A 15,301-nucleotide genomic window follows, 5' to 3' on the forward strand; every position below is an offset into this window, starting at 1 on the left:
AAGAAATGCACAGGCATTTTAAAATAATAATTCGGCTTGTGGTTCCTGGGAGTTAATCTGTGGAGGACTGTGATACGGGAACAGTCTCTCCTACTCACCCCAGAGGCAGGCTGCATTCTAAATCTGTCCTTTCCCATCTCCATGCCCAGGACCCTGAGCCAAGCCATTGCCATCTCTCGGGTACATGACCCACTGCCTCCCGCCCTGTCAGCGTGGGTTCTTGTTCTCCTTCAGTCATCCTTCCTTTGCTCCTGAGTCCCTCCAGTGGCTTCCTCTTACCCTTAGAGTCAAGTCCAAACTCCAACACAGGCTCTCCAAGGTCTTCCATGGTCTGGCCATGCCTACCTCTTCAACCTCTCTGTGCCACCCTCTCCTGCCCTCCTTTCTCTCTGGCCACTGTTTTCTTTGAGTTTCTTCAACATACCATAAGCTCTTTCCAACATTGGGGCTTTTTGTCTGGAACACTCTTCCCCTCTTTATGCCTGTGGGTAATTTCTACTCAAAGGTTTTAAGTGTCACCACTTGAGAGAAGCCATTCCTAAGTATCCAGCTCAAGTCTCTTTCCCCTCATTAGCATCAATCCCCGAGCACTTGCTCTTTCTGTCTTAGCTTGTACACCGTTTTTGTTTGCTCCTTATCTGCCCCTTTTCTTTTTTTCTTTTTTTTTTTAGTCATCAATTATTACAGCATTTTAATTTCCAACTCAAGAGCTAGCAACACATTTTCATTTGAGGTTTTTGTTTTTGTTTTTTTCCTCCAAATTCTACTCAATTTATTCATTTTTAAAAAAATATTACATTAAAAAAATATGAGGTCCCCATTCACCCCCACTGCCCCCACCTGCCCCTTTTCTTGTACTCCTGCCTGACTGGAAGCTCAATGAAGACAGTGACTATGTCTACTTTGTTGTCATTTCTCCAATATCTAAGACCTTCAGCAGGCATTCAGTAAATATGTGTCATTTAACTACCTAATAGTGGATATGGACATATGAATATTTTATAAATGGGATGCTGCTATCTGAATCAACTTGCCTTTTACATGTAACAAAATAGTATAGATATCTTTCTATTGCGATACTGCTTGATTTGCATCATTCTTTATGTCTTACATGGTATCCCACTGTCTGGTTGTAACATTATTTATTGTCTAATATCCTGATTGATGGACTTTTATGGCATTTATAGTTTTACATGTAAGATGTTCCAAGCAGTGTTGAAATGGACATCCCACATTTATATTTATAATCATTCATGTGTATCTATATTTCCTTTCAATAAATTCTCTAAAGTGAAAATGCTGGCTCAAGAAGCATGCATGTATAAAAACTTGAACGTATCCTTGCAAAAAATTGCAGATTTCAGGAGAAAGGTCCTGCAGGTACTTCTTTGGATCTGAAAGTTTTTGGGTTATTGGTAGGGGTAGAAGACGACACATTAAAACATTGCAGAGTGGGCAGATGAGAGCATGGCTTCAGAGTGAGGCACTGACTTGCTGACTCTCACCTCTCCTCTCTTTATCTTCCCTTCCATTCCCATGTGGTCCTTTGGGCAGTCTGCCTTCTCCAAATCATCTCGCCCGCCACTGGCAAGTGCTGCCAGACCCTGTTTCCTATCTTAGAGGAGAATGGATGGGGACCCTGTGTTTACTCAAGAATTTCTAAGAATGCCAGGTATGTGGCATTCTTTGCACTAGACTTTGCATTACTGTCTATTTTGACTACTTCTGATGAGTGGGATACAGGAGCTTTGCACCTTGACCCCCTGATTTTAAATTTCCTCTTCTAGGATTGGTCATTTCTGGAAACCCAGTCAAAACTGAGATGGTTGACTATCCCAATTACTAAAATATAATTCAGTTCAACTTAATGACTATATATTGAGCAATACATATATACCATTAGTCTTTTATAAGCTAGTATAATTTTGAACAAGTTCATCTAACCTCAGTGTATCTTTATGTATAATGTCAAATATGATGCATTTACAATGTGCCAAAATGTGAGTAAAATCAGGGTGCTAAATGCATCATGCCATTTAATCATTACAATGACTCTCTGAGGTAAATATTGTACTTAACAGTTTACAAATGATGGAATCAGGCTCAGAGATGATAGGTTGCTTGCCCATGATCACACAACTAGAAAGGGGCAGATCTGGGGATTCTAACCCAGGCTTGCTAGAACTGAACATCTGAACTGCTATACACCATTTGGCCGTGAGTGTCACCTTAACCACATTTGCATAGTATGACTAGTAAAATTCAACATAACAGAAACTAATCCAGGCAACGGGAATCATCACGGGGAGTATACATAAATGTATACAAAATCCATAAATTCTATGCCTGAAGATCCTGACCTCACATAATTTGTCTCCTAAGAAGTACTGCCCTTATAATCTGTCTAAACCACTTCACCTTTATTTCTTGAAAAATACTTTCTTATGCGTTATTCCTGGCCCTGTGCAAATGCCAGGTACTGTTACTTCCAATCCCTCCAGGTGTTTTTCCTCCCAGTTTTCACTCTTTTCCTCCCATGCATATGCTGCTCAGTTCACTGCTGAACACTCTATGAGGACCCTCTAGCGAGCTCTGGATTTCTCTCTCTTTGCTTTCTCTCTTCTCTGATACTTTGTCCTGTGAGCTCTATCACTTTGGTCTCCCTGGACCCTCAGTTTCATCTTCTCAACTCAGGAGACTGGCACTGCCTCGGTTTCTCTTCCCTGTGCTGTGTCTGACAACTGTCTCGAGTCAGAAAGCTGGGACAACTGTAGGGCTCGTTTCCTTAGCTCCCATCTCTCAGGGATCACCTATCATTTGTTGCCTGGTAACCAATGTTTTGAAAACTGTTCTTGCTATATTTTGTTCAAGGTTTTGTCTGTTTCAGGAAGGAGAGTAAATTCAGCTCCACTATTCCCTTTTGACCTAAAATTTCTACTCTATTTATAGCAGACCAGTGTTGTCATATTGATAGCTGCTGATAGGTGAGGTGATTTTAGGTGGAGTATGAAATTTTTAGTTACATTACCAGGTAAAATATCTGACATGAAGTTAGTTCTCCAAATTTGAAATGCACAGAAATACGAACTTTACTTGCCACATTAACAATAAATCCTGCTCTGAGAGTATTTCGAGCCTTGAGATAGTTATCAGTGAGAGAAGTCGTAATATTATTTACAAATAAGTGAATGGATAAAGGAATGCCAATGATCAGTGTCTTTTTTTTTTTCAGCCGATGAGTGTACAATTAAGTAATTTTGGGATCAGAGTTTAACCTCCATTGTGTTTTACTGCTGTGTGTTTCTCATGATTGCCCTCTCATCAGTATCCTTCATGTTGAACTTCTGAAATTACCTGTTTAATTGTTGGCACTCTGACTGGGAGCCGCTAACCACAGCACCATGCCCTTCTCATCACAGCAGCAGCCTGCAGTTGTTACAAGTCCATGTTCTCCTTCAAGCTCTGCTCTTTACAAGCTGAGGGACCCCAGGCAGGGTCTCAGGCTAACAGTCTCTTTATCTAACATTAGATTAATAATAGACTCTACCTTATATAATTTATTATGCGTTTTAATGAGAAATAATGCTGGCAAATTGTTTTAGCATAATGCCTGGTAGGAAAATGTTCCAGAAATGTTGCTAAAACAGCAATGACAAAACATGGAAAATGCCATCCTATTCTCAAAGTGCCTGACACAAGTAGATGCTCAAGAAACCCTTGCTGAATGGATAACTGAATAAGGAGTAAATTCTTTGTTCTATTTCTCTGTGTACGGTGCTCTCTCCCCAGGCTTCTATCGCCACCCTCTGGCTGCCAGGCCACTTCGAACTTGTCCCTTGCATGGCTTTGACTCAGTTCTGCCTTCTCTTACTAACGTCTTTCTGGGTCAGGCCACCATAGTAATCTATTTCGGTCTCCAGATTTCTGCACCGCTGTCCTCCGCGGGAGTCTCTTGCCACTTAGCTTCTATACATAGACTGGCCTAACACCAAAGCCCCGGTTGGAAGAGTCTGCATTAAAAAAAATCAGGCCTTTGTGGAACTGCTACAAAAGCCATGCATATTTGATGAATATATTTAAAGCAATAATAATACATATATTACACAAAGATTTGATTAAGCCCTAAGACTGTTTCTAAACAGACAGGTCTTTCTTACAAAATGTCTCATAAAGAGACAGTTTCATGAAATTAAAAGTAGATAAAAATCATGGCCTGAACACTCTTTTTTTTTTTTTTTTTAGGTTTTTCTAGTTAATTCCAGGCAAAATGTATTTTGCTTTGGAAGACATACACTTTTAAAAAATGAGTTCTAATATGAGTTGAGCCTTTTTGTAATCCCAAGGTATAATTCAGATTCAGGTTAAGTTGGTAAGGACAATGAGTGCAAATTTCTATTTATAGATCAGTATTGGTAACAGAAAGGAAATACAGTAAATTCCCTAGATGATAAATGGATTAAACTCTCTCAGTCGGAAGGAAGATATTGGGGAAGTGGATGTGGCTCAAGCAATTGGGCTCCCATCTACCATATAGGAGGTCCAGGGTTCAATACCCAGGGCCCCCTGGTGAAGGCAAGCTGGTCCATGAGGCGAGCTAGCCCAGGTGGAGTGCTGCCCTATGCAGGTGTGCAGCCCCGTGCAGGAGTCCTGGCCCACGTGGAGAGCTGCACACAGCAAGATGACATAACAAAAAGAGACACAGAGGAGAGACAATGAGAGATGCCACAGGCCAGGGAGTTGAGGCGGTGCAAGAGAACGACCCTCTCTCTCCCACTCTGGAAGGTCCTAGGATTGGTTCCCAGAGCAGCCCAATGAGAATACAAGCAGACACAGAAGAACACAGTGAATGCTCACAGAGAGCAGACAATGGAGGGAGGGGGGGAGAAATAAATAAATCATTAAAAAAAAGGAAGATATTGGCAAAATGGATAGAGATATGAGCTAACTATATGATGTTTCAAAGAGACCCACCTTAAGTCCATAAATACAAATAGATTGGGAAGCGGATTTGGCTTCACTGATAAAGCATCCACCTACCACATGGGAGGTCCAGGGTTCAAACCCAGGGCCTCCTGGCCCATGAGGTGAGCTGGCCCATGTGCAGTGCTGATGTGCACAAGGAGGGCCGTGCCACACAGGGGTGCTCCCTGCATAGGGGAACCCCACACACAAGGAGTGCACCCCGTAAGGTGAGCCACCCTGCACGGAAAAAGCACAGCCTGCCCAGGAGAGGTACCACACACACAGAGAGCTGACGCAGCAAGATGACGCAACAAAGAGACACAGATTCCTGGACACAGAAGAACACACAGCGAATGGACACAGAGAGCAGACAAGACAACGGTGGGGGGTGGGGGGAGAAATAAATAAAAAATGAATCTTCATAAATAAATAAATAAATCCAAATAGATTGAAAGTGAAAGGATGGAAAAAATATTTTATGCAAATACTAATCAGAAAGAGGGGGTAGCTATATTAATATCAGACAAAACAGACTTAAAGTAAAAAACTATGATAAGAACAAATAAGGACATTATATATTGATAAAACGGCCAGTTCAACAGAAGAATTGAAGACTTAATAATTATAATAATATATGTACCTAAGAGCAAAGCACCAAAATACATGAAACAAACATTGACAAAATCAAAGAGAGAAATAGAAAGTTCTATAATAGTAGTTGGAGATTTCAATACAACACTTCCACCTCTGGCTGGAACATCTAAACAGAAGATCAATAAGAAAATAGAGGATCTTAACAGTACCATAAACCACCTAGATCTTACTGACATATATAAAACATTCATCCAACAATGGTGGAATACACATTTTTTTCAAGTGCACATGTATCATTCTCTAGGACAGGTTATATGTTAGGGCATAAGAGGAGTCTCAATAAATTAAAAATTATTGAAATAGAAAAAGTAACCACAGAGCAAAGGCAATGCTCAGAGAAAAATTTATAGCGATGAATGCCTGTATTAAAAAAGAAGAAAGATCTCAAATTAATAGCGTAGCTTTATATCTTGAGGAACTAGTAAAAGAAGCGCAAAGTAAACTTGATGTTAGCAGAAGAAAGGAAATAATTAAGATTAGAGTGGAAATAAATGAAATAGAGAAAATAAAAAGTAATTGAGAGTGAACCAAAAAAAAGTTGCTTATGAAAAAGTCAATAAGATTGACAAACCTTTAGCTAGACTGACAAAGAAAAAGAGAAAGATGCAAATAACTAGGAAGTGGATGTGGCTCAAGCAATTGAGCTCCTGCCTACCACATAGGAGGTCCCTGGTTCAGTTCCCAGTGCTTCCTAAAGAAGACAGCAAGCTGGCACAATGGGCAGGTGTGGCAAACTGATGCAACAAGTAACACAAGAAGAAATAATGAGAGTCACAACAAAGCAGGGAAGTTCCTGGTACCTCCTTAAAGAAGACAAACAAGACAGCAAGCTGATGTGATAGGCAGTCACAGTGAGCTGACATAAGATAATGCATTGAGACACAAGAAGAAAAACATAATGAGAGACTCAATAAAGCAGGGAGTGGAGGTGGCTCAAACGATTAGGCGCCTTCCTCCTACATTGGAGGTCCTGGGTTCAGTTCCTACAGAAACAAGGAAGACCAACAGACATAGTAATTGCAAACAATGATAAGGTGGGGAGAAATAAATAAATAAAATAAAATAAATCCTTTTTAAAAAAAAGATGCAAATAACTAAAATCAAAAAGGAAAATGATGATATCACTATTGACCTTACAGAAATAAAAATGATTATAAGAGAATATTATGAACAATTGTACACCAGTGAGTTAATAATCTAGAAGAAATGGAAAAATTCTCAGAAATACATCAATTACGCAGGTTGACTCAAGAAGAAATAGAAAACATCAACAAACCCATAAAAATTACTAAGATTAAATCAATAATCAAAAACCTTCCACCAAATAAAAGTTCATATCAAATGGCTTCACCATTTTTTTACACCAAATGTTTAAAGAAGAATTAATACCAATCTTTCTCAACATCTTCCAAAGAATCCAAGAGGAGGAGATACTTCCTAACTCATTCTATGAGGTCAGCATTACTCTGATATCAAAGCCTGGTAAAGACATCACAAGAAAATAAAATTCCAGACTGATTTCCCTTATGAATATAGATGCAAAAATCCTTTAAAAATACTAGCAAGCCAAATCCCATGGTATAGTAAAAAGATTACATAACATGACAAGTGGGATTCATCCCAAAAATGCAAGGGTGCTTCAACATAGGGAAATTGATCAATGCAATATGCTACATAAATAGAATGAAAGGGTGAAAATGACATAATTATCTCAAAAGATGCTGAAAAGGCATTCAGCAAAATCTAGTATTATTTCTTCATTAAAGAACACTAAGAAAAGTAGGAAAAGAAGGGAACTTTTTAAACACAATAAAGGCCATTTATGAAAAAACAGAAAACATCATACTCAATGGTGAATGATACACACTCAGGAATGAGACAAGGATGCTCACTTTTACCACTGCTGTTCAATACTGTACTAGAAGTTCTTGCCAGAGCAATTAGGCAAGAAAAAGGAATAAAAGGTACCAAAAACTGGAAAGGAAGAAGTAAAAGTATCTCCATTTGCATACAGCATGATCTTATATGTAGAAAACCCAAAAGTATCCACAAGAAAAATTTGAAGGTAATAAATAAATTCATTAAAATAGGATACAAGATCAACATGAAAAAACAGTGGTGTTCCTATTCACTAGTAATGAACAATCTGAAGAGGGAATTAAGAAAATGATTTCATTTAGGTAAGTACCTAAAAGAATGAAATATCCAGGAATAAATTTAACTAAGACTTGTATATTGAAAACTACAAAGCACTGCTAAAAGAAATTAAAGAAGACAAATAAATGTCAAGAAATCCATGTTCATGGATTGGAAGAGTTTACATTGTTAATATGTCACTCTTATCCAAAGCAATATACAAATACAATTCAATCCCTATTAAAATTCCAGCAGTCTTTTTAAAAACAGAAATAGGAAAACTGACCCTCAAATTTACATGGAGCTGCAAGGGACACTGAATAGCCAAAACCATCTCGAAAGAGAAGAGATTTGAAGGACTCATATTTCCTGATTTAGAATTGTATTACAAAGCAATAGTAATCAAAACAATGTGGCAATGGCACAGAAATAGACAAATACATCAGTGGAACAGAATTATAAGTCCAGAAATAGACCCAGAACATCTATGGCCAATTGATTTTTGACAAAGATGCTAGTACATGCAGTGGGGAAAGACTAGTCTCTTCAACAAATGGTGTTGGGAAAACTGGATATCCATATGCAGAAGAATGAAGTTAAACTCCTATATCATATCATGCACAGAAATTAACTCAAAATGTATCAAGGACCTAAATATAAAAGCTGTAAAGCTCTTGGAAGATACCATAGGGGGAAATCTTCATGACCTTGGATTTGGCAATGGATTTTTAGAGATGACACCAAAAACATGAGCAACAAAACAACAAAATTAAAGTTTTATATATTGAGAGGAAATTTTCAAGAATGTGAAAAAACCTACAGAAAGAGAGAAAATAGTTTCATACCATATTTCAGATAAGGGTTTAATATGCAGAATATCTAAACAATTCCTACAATTCAACAACAAAAAGGCAAACAATGCAATTAAAAATTGGGCAAATGACTTAAATAGACGTTTCTCCAAAGAAGATATGCAAATGGCAATAAACACAGGAAAAGGTGCTCAATATCATTAGCCATAAACATGGAAGAAGTCTTTTATAATTTTGGATTGAATAGGTTTTTACATGTGAGACTTAAAATCTAGAAGTCGTGAAAGAAAAGACTGATATATCAAAAATCCAAAAGTGTTTATTTAGTTGGAAGGCTGGGGTGAAGCAGCCACTCTCCTATATTGCTATAGGAGTGTAAATTAATTCCATCATGCTGGGAGACAATTTGGCATTTTCAACCCAAATTCTAAAAGAATAAACTCTTTTACCCAGCAATTTCACTTTTAAGAGTTGATTCTAAATCTAAATTCACACATGTATGAAATGACAAATGTACCAGGTGATTCACTGCAGCAAGGCTTGTAAAAGCAAAATATTGGAAACGACCAATTTACATAGCCCTGGTTAAATAAATTATGGTACACCCATTCAGTGGAATACTATACAGATGTCAAAATGAGGAGGCTGTCTATGTGCAAGTATAGAAAGTATGGTAAGCTGAAAAAAAAAGAATAGGGTAGAACAATGTACATTATACTACCTTTTGTGTAAGAAAGAAGGAATAAAAATTTATTGCTGAATTTGCATATATATGCCCAAAGAAACCCTTGAAATACCCATTAAAAAATATGGGAGAGTGGATGTGGTTCAGCAGTAGAGTGCCTGCTTCCTGCATGGGAGGCCCTGAGTTCGGTTCCCTGTGCCTCCAAAAAACAAACAAAAACAACAACAAGCAAACAAATGAAAAATCAACTCAGGGGAGCCAATGTGGCTCAGTGGTTGAGCGTTGGCTTCCCACATATAAGGTCCCAGGTTCAATCCCCCAGCCCTGGAATCATAGAAAAAGAAAATCGACAGCTGTTTTCTATTGTGGGTGGCACTGATGGACAAATTATCCATTTTATATTTTCTTGTTTCAAGCTAGGTGAATGTATTATCATTAAAAATTAAAATGAAAACAAAAATGTGGGCGAATATTTCAAAAAAACCTTCAGCAAGCCAAACTAAACACAGCTGGAAGTAGGATCCAGTTTGCAGGCAGGCAGCTTGTGGCCTCTGCTGCAAATGTTGTATTATTCATAGAATGATCTTGCTCCTTAACTACAAATATGTCTTTGCTATTCTCACCAGGCCTCCAGATCATTCTCAGCAAACAGAAATTTTAGACAGAAACAGAAATGTTCTCCAGGAAATACCTGGAAACTTCTTTTAAGCAAACAGGTGTTCACGATGTCAACTTGTTTTTCATCTGGGTAGAAAAAGCTTATATATATTTTTTCCTTTCTGTGGGCTACAAAGAGAAAATGGGCAGGAACACTAGTTAAGTGATCATAATTTGTCAGGTTGAAAAATAGTGTGCCTGATCGTAACTGGATTGTCTATAATAAAACCCATATGGAAGCTTCTGGCACCTTCCTTCAACTATAAATTGTATGCTGGATTTCAGCCTCCTTTGAGCAGGTCTATGTAGTCAAAGTGAAAATGGAAGGAAAGGGAGGATGATCAAAGCTTTTAAAAAACAGCAGTTGTCTGCAACTCTTTGTGATGACTGTCTCCTTCATCTAGACTTTATCATTGATTGTTCATTACTGGTTTCATTCTGAATCTTTATACCAGGAATCAATACCTAACGTACAGTTTAACACAGGAAATTTGTCTGAAAAATGTTGAAACCCGTTACCTCACAACTTTCCATCTGTTAGAAATTGGAGCCACATGCTGTCTGGGATAAAAAAGAAAGCTCTATTTTCCTCTCCCCCTTGGATGTCACAACAGCACAAAAGGTGTCATTTGCCAGGCAACAATGGCCTTCAGAAGATCCAGTCTTTACTTTTCTTCTTCTGAGAACAATGTCACCTGCGTGTCATCATTAGACTTAGGAAGAAAAATAGGGTATAGTTGATTCTTGAAGATAGAATTTATCTTGCAATTTATCCAGGAGGAAAAGCATATTAATAAGCAAGCAGAAAGGAACCCTAAGACCAAAGACTACCAAAAATGTTTTGTGGAACTTTGAAATGTCCTAAACAGATCAGGACTTTTTTTTTTTTTTTTTTAACTTTGTTCTATTACAAAGCTCAAAGCTATCTAAGGAAGGTCAATAAATGTTTATCAATGTGGCTAGTTTTGTACTTTTATTTTTTCCATTTATCTCTGCTCAGTTCACATAAATTCATAAATAACCACTAGCATCTTCCAAGCGCCTGACAATGTCAGGGGAAAATCGCAGGTAACAGAACCATAGGAAATGCCAATTGTCAATGGGCTTCAAAAAATGGTCCATTCATGACAAAATTCCTCTTTCTGATCTCCTAGTAGAAATCACTATACCTTTGTGATAAGTATACTTCAAAAATCAGTGTTATTTCTGAGCAAGGAATTACCATGCAATCTCTAGATTGCATACCACAGGAATTGCTGTGAGAGAAAAGTGAACCTCTGGTTGAAGGCACTGTTATTTTTTTGTTTTAATTTCTTTAAAAAATTTTATTTATTTCTCCCCCCTCCCTCCATTGTCTGCTCTCTGTGTCCATTCATTGTGTGTTCTTCTGTGTCTGCTTGGATTCTCATTAGGCAGTTCCAGGAATCACTCCTGGGACCTCCCAGAGCGGGAGAGAGGCAATCATTCTCTTGCGCCACCTCAGCTCCCAGTCCTCTGTGTCTCTTATTATTTCTCCTCTGTGTCTCTTTTGTTGCATCATCTTGCTGCACCAGCTCTTCTGCATGGGGCAGCACTCCTGCATTGGGCAGCACTCCTGTGCAGGGCAGTACTCCACACAGGCCAGCACTCTGCATGGGCCAGCATTCTGTGTGGGCCAGCTTACTGCACAGGCCAGCTTGCCACCAGGAGGCCCTGGGCACCAAACCCTGGACCTTCTATATGGTAGACAGGAGCCCAATTGCTTGAGCCACATCCACTTCCCAAGGCAGTGTTACTAAGAGCCCTTTTGCAATTTCCAACTAATGTCATTTGGGGTGTCTCATGCCTCATAGCACAGTCTAGTGGAGCAATCAGGAAATTGCTTAGATTGTGGAATTTTCTTTCTTTTAATTGGATAAGCAGTACTTTGTACTTCTCCTTTTATGAAAAAGAGAAAATATAAATGAGCAAAGAGTGCAAAAATAAAATGCACCTGCTATCTCATTATTGAAAGAAACTGGGAAGCAGATGTAATTTAAGCAGTTGGGCACCTGCCTACCACATGGGAGGTCCTGGGTTTGGTTCCAGTGCCTCCTCAAGAAGGTGAGCAAGATAGCAAGCTGATGCGATGGGGCTGGCATGGCAGGCTGACGCAACAAGATGATGCTGCGAGATGATGCAACAAGGAAACATAATAAGAGACACAGCAAGCAAGGAGCAGAGGTGGCGCAGGCAATTGTGTGCCTCCTCAGTCCTAGGTTTGGTTCCTGGCGCCTCCTAAAAACAAAAAAAAAGAAGACAAACAGACAGAGAGCACGCAACAGACACAGAGAGCAGACAGTGAGGGCAAACAGTGGGGGGGGAGGGATGTAGAAATAAATGATAAAATAAATCTTAAAAAAAAAAAGATACACAACTATTATTAACAATTTGCAATTTTTCATTCCATACTCTTATTTGGGTAGATGGATCGATATGTGGGCAGGCAAGTAGACACAATTTTTACCCAAAAGGGATCATTCTCTATATACTATTTTTGAAACTGGTTCTGCTCATTTAACATTATATTATGACTATCTTTGTGCCAATAGTTCTTTATGTTATCCTTGTTTATGGTGTCCTGTGTAAGGGTATAGCATAGTCAATATAGTAGCCCTCATATAAGATCTTTTGGATCATCCCAAGTTTTTTATTCAATGCTGGAATTTAAAAAAAATCCTTGCAGATAAAGTTGTATTGATATCCTGAAAAAATCCCTAAATGTAGCATTTCTCATTCAAAAAGCATGTGTATTTAGACTTCAAGAAGTTAGACGTTAAAATTGTTAACTGCTAAAATGTGGTGTTTTAGTACAGGGAGACTAGTACTAGCTTGGTTAAAACAAGCTTCCTGGGGTTCCAAGTAGTTTGTTGAGAAATTATCAGAGACTTCAGAAAGAAAAAAATTAAAATATTAAAACATGAAATGTAGATTTTCTTTTCCTCTGGCATGTTTTCTAAGAGGAAAATTTAAACTGGATAACACAGGTCACAAAACATTCCGTGGATCCATTTTCCTTCCTCTTTTAGGGTGGAGGAAGGCAATATTATTTGTTTTGGACCCCTATCGAATTGAATCACAATAGACTGGATCAATTAATGAGCAGGATGCTCTTTATTGTAAAGCATAAGACTGCCACTATTTTAACACTGTCTAGACCCCAACCTTAGGGTATTAAAAACGCACCTCATGTCTCAGCAGCAAAGTCTAACACAGGACATTTACATGGTTAGGTCTCCATTAGTCCGAGTTATTGTCCAATGCAGAGATGTAAGATTAAATAAACCAGCTGGACATTGTAGTAATGGGTAGAGGGTAGAAAGCAATCTATCAAAGAAAGCAGTTCACGCTTGCTTCCTATAAATACTGGTTATCCATTTTCTCTCAACAATTCCTCTGCTTGAGAAGTGAATGTATCGACTGGATTTCCAATGGCAAGGGAAACGTGGATGCTGTGTTACACGCACACGGGCTTCTCTGGCTTCCGACTCTGGCAGCTGTCAGTGGTTTGGGGGATATTCCTAAGGAGTTTGCATGCTATTAAATCAAGTTCATTAATGTGGGATTTAAAACAGCAAAGTACATTTGTTGAGGGTTAAGAGTGGGTGGAGAGTGATTTCCAGAGTAAGTCACACTGGGCAAACAAGGGATATGTGTCAAGTTTTTTCTCTTCCATGATTTTCTTCCCCAATGTGTATAATTCCAGCCTGATAATAGTGTTTCACATTTATTAGAGGAAAAATGCTCAACATTAAAAAAAACTGCCTCAAAATAAAAAGCTAATAACAAATAGTCTAAAGCATGTTTGCCACCTGTTTAATAAACACTTCCCAAAAGTGAGAAAACTGCCAAAGTTAGACTGCAGCCTTTCTAAGAATTGTTTGGCTTTGTGTTAAAAAAAAAAGAAAAAAGAAAAAAGTCACAGCCTTTTCCCCCTAAATTCTCAGATTAGACCAACCTTTTTCCTGACCCTGATCATCCTCCCCTGCACAATTTTAAGGCTCAGTCTCCTCTCTATTTTAATCTCAAAACCCTGTAGATTATTCTCATAATCCTCTTTATTCCCTAAAATTGTTTATTTATTTTCTTATTTATTCTTGGTCTTGCCACTAGAATGGAAGCTCCCGTGAGGTAGCGGGCTCAGTTTTATTCACCATTCAATTCCCCAAGAATGTCAAATCATGCCCAGCACAAAGAAAGCACTCAAATGTTTGTTGAATTGAATAAACAAAAGTATTCATGCTTCCTGTTTATTGTTCAATATCTGCAGACTGATTGACCAGAAAGCTCTGTTTATAGTCTAGTATACAGGTGACCACCTAAATAGCTTCAAATTGTGATAAGTGCTATGGAGGAAGTAAAATGGCCTACGATAGAAATATTTTACCTCACTCTCAATGAGAAAAAACAATTCAAGTGTTGCAATCAAGGATGATTCACATGGCTGCACTGTTGGGAAACAATAGGGAGGGGTGGGGAGTGCAGTGAACTGGAGGGTGAATGGCCATCTCATGGGACAGTCACAACTCCCATTCCATCTGAGAATATAGAACAGCTCTTCCCTTTTGTCAGAAAAGTTGGAATCATGGAACTTTTAAATATTGTCAATTTAAAAATATTACCAATTAATAAAAAGTATTTTAAAAACTGTGATGCTTAAAACATATCTGTGGCTCAATCCATTCTATAGGTGGCCAGTTTTCAACTTCTGGTCTAAACGCTTAAAGCAGCATTCCCTAAAAGAACTGTTCCAAGGAAGATATGTCCTATCTGTTAGACAGCTAATTACATGGATAATTAAGTTTGAGAAATAGTTGGTTAAACAAAGTTAAATAGGTATGCTTACTGCAGGACTTCCCAGAGGCTTTAGGAGGCCGACGTCTTCAAGAGAGCGTGTAGAGTAAGTAGCATTTTACAAAATTATCTGATGACAGAGCCCTATCTCTAGATCCATCTCCCTGAACTAATGTTCCCCCAAACACCAGTTTAAGAAGTGCTGGCATCAGAAATTTTAAAAGATATGATGTTTGAAATATACTAGGTGTTTCCTCTTCTTGAACTTTCATGAGCTTTTGCTAAACACGTAATCACTGTTGAAAAATTCTAGCCATGTGTAAGTTATTTCATCTCTTTGGGCATCAGAGAAAATGGGTATAATAATAATACACCCTTCACAGGCAGACATGAGGATTAAGTATATACATGTAAAGTGGTTAAAATGGTGCTTGGCACACAGCAAACAATCAATAAATGCTAGCTGTTATTAAAAACGTTGAAGGAATAACTCAGGCTAAATATCCCCAGAGGGAAAGATAAGAACTCAAACTTGACCTTATAAATTCATTGCAAAACATGATTCACTGGATAGTTCAAACAT

At 38.3% G+C, this 15,301-nt stretch overlaps 1 protein-coding gene across 8 annotated transcripts in view; it reads right to left on the reverse strand.

Moving 5' to 3' along the window:
• BCAS1 (brain enriched myelin associated protein 1) overlaps positions 1–15,301 on the reverse strand; it is a 111,419-nt gene that overhangs the window by 50,732 nt on the left and 45,386 nt on the right. The gene's annotated exons all lie outside the window — the stretch shown is intronic.

This window comes from Dasypus novemcinctus, chromosome 24 (assembly GCF_030445035.2).
Source record: "Dasypus novemcinctus isolate mDasNov1 chromosome 24, mDasNov1.1.hap2, whole genome shotgun sequence".
NCBI lineage: Eukaryota > Metazoa > Chordata > Mammalia > Cingulata > Dasypodidae > Dasypus > Dasypus novemcinctus.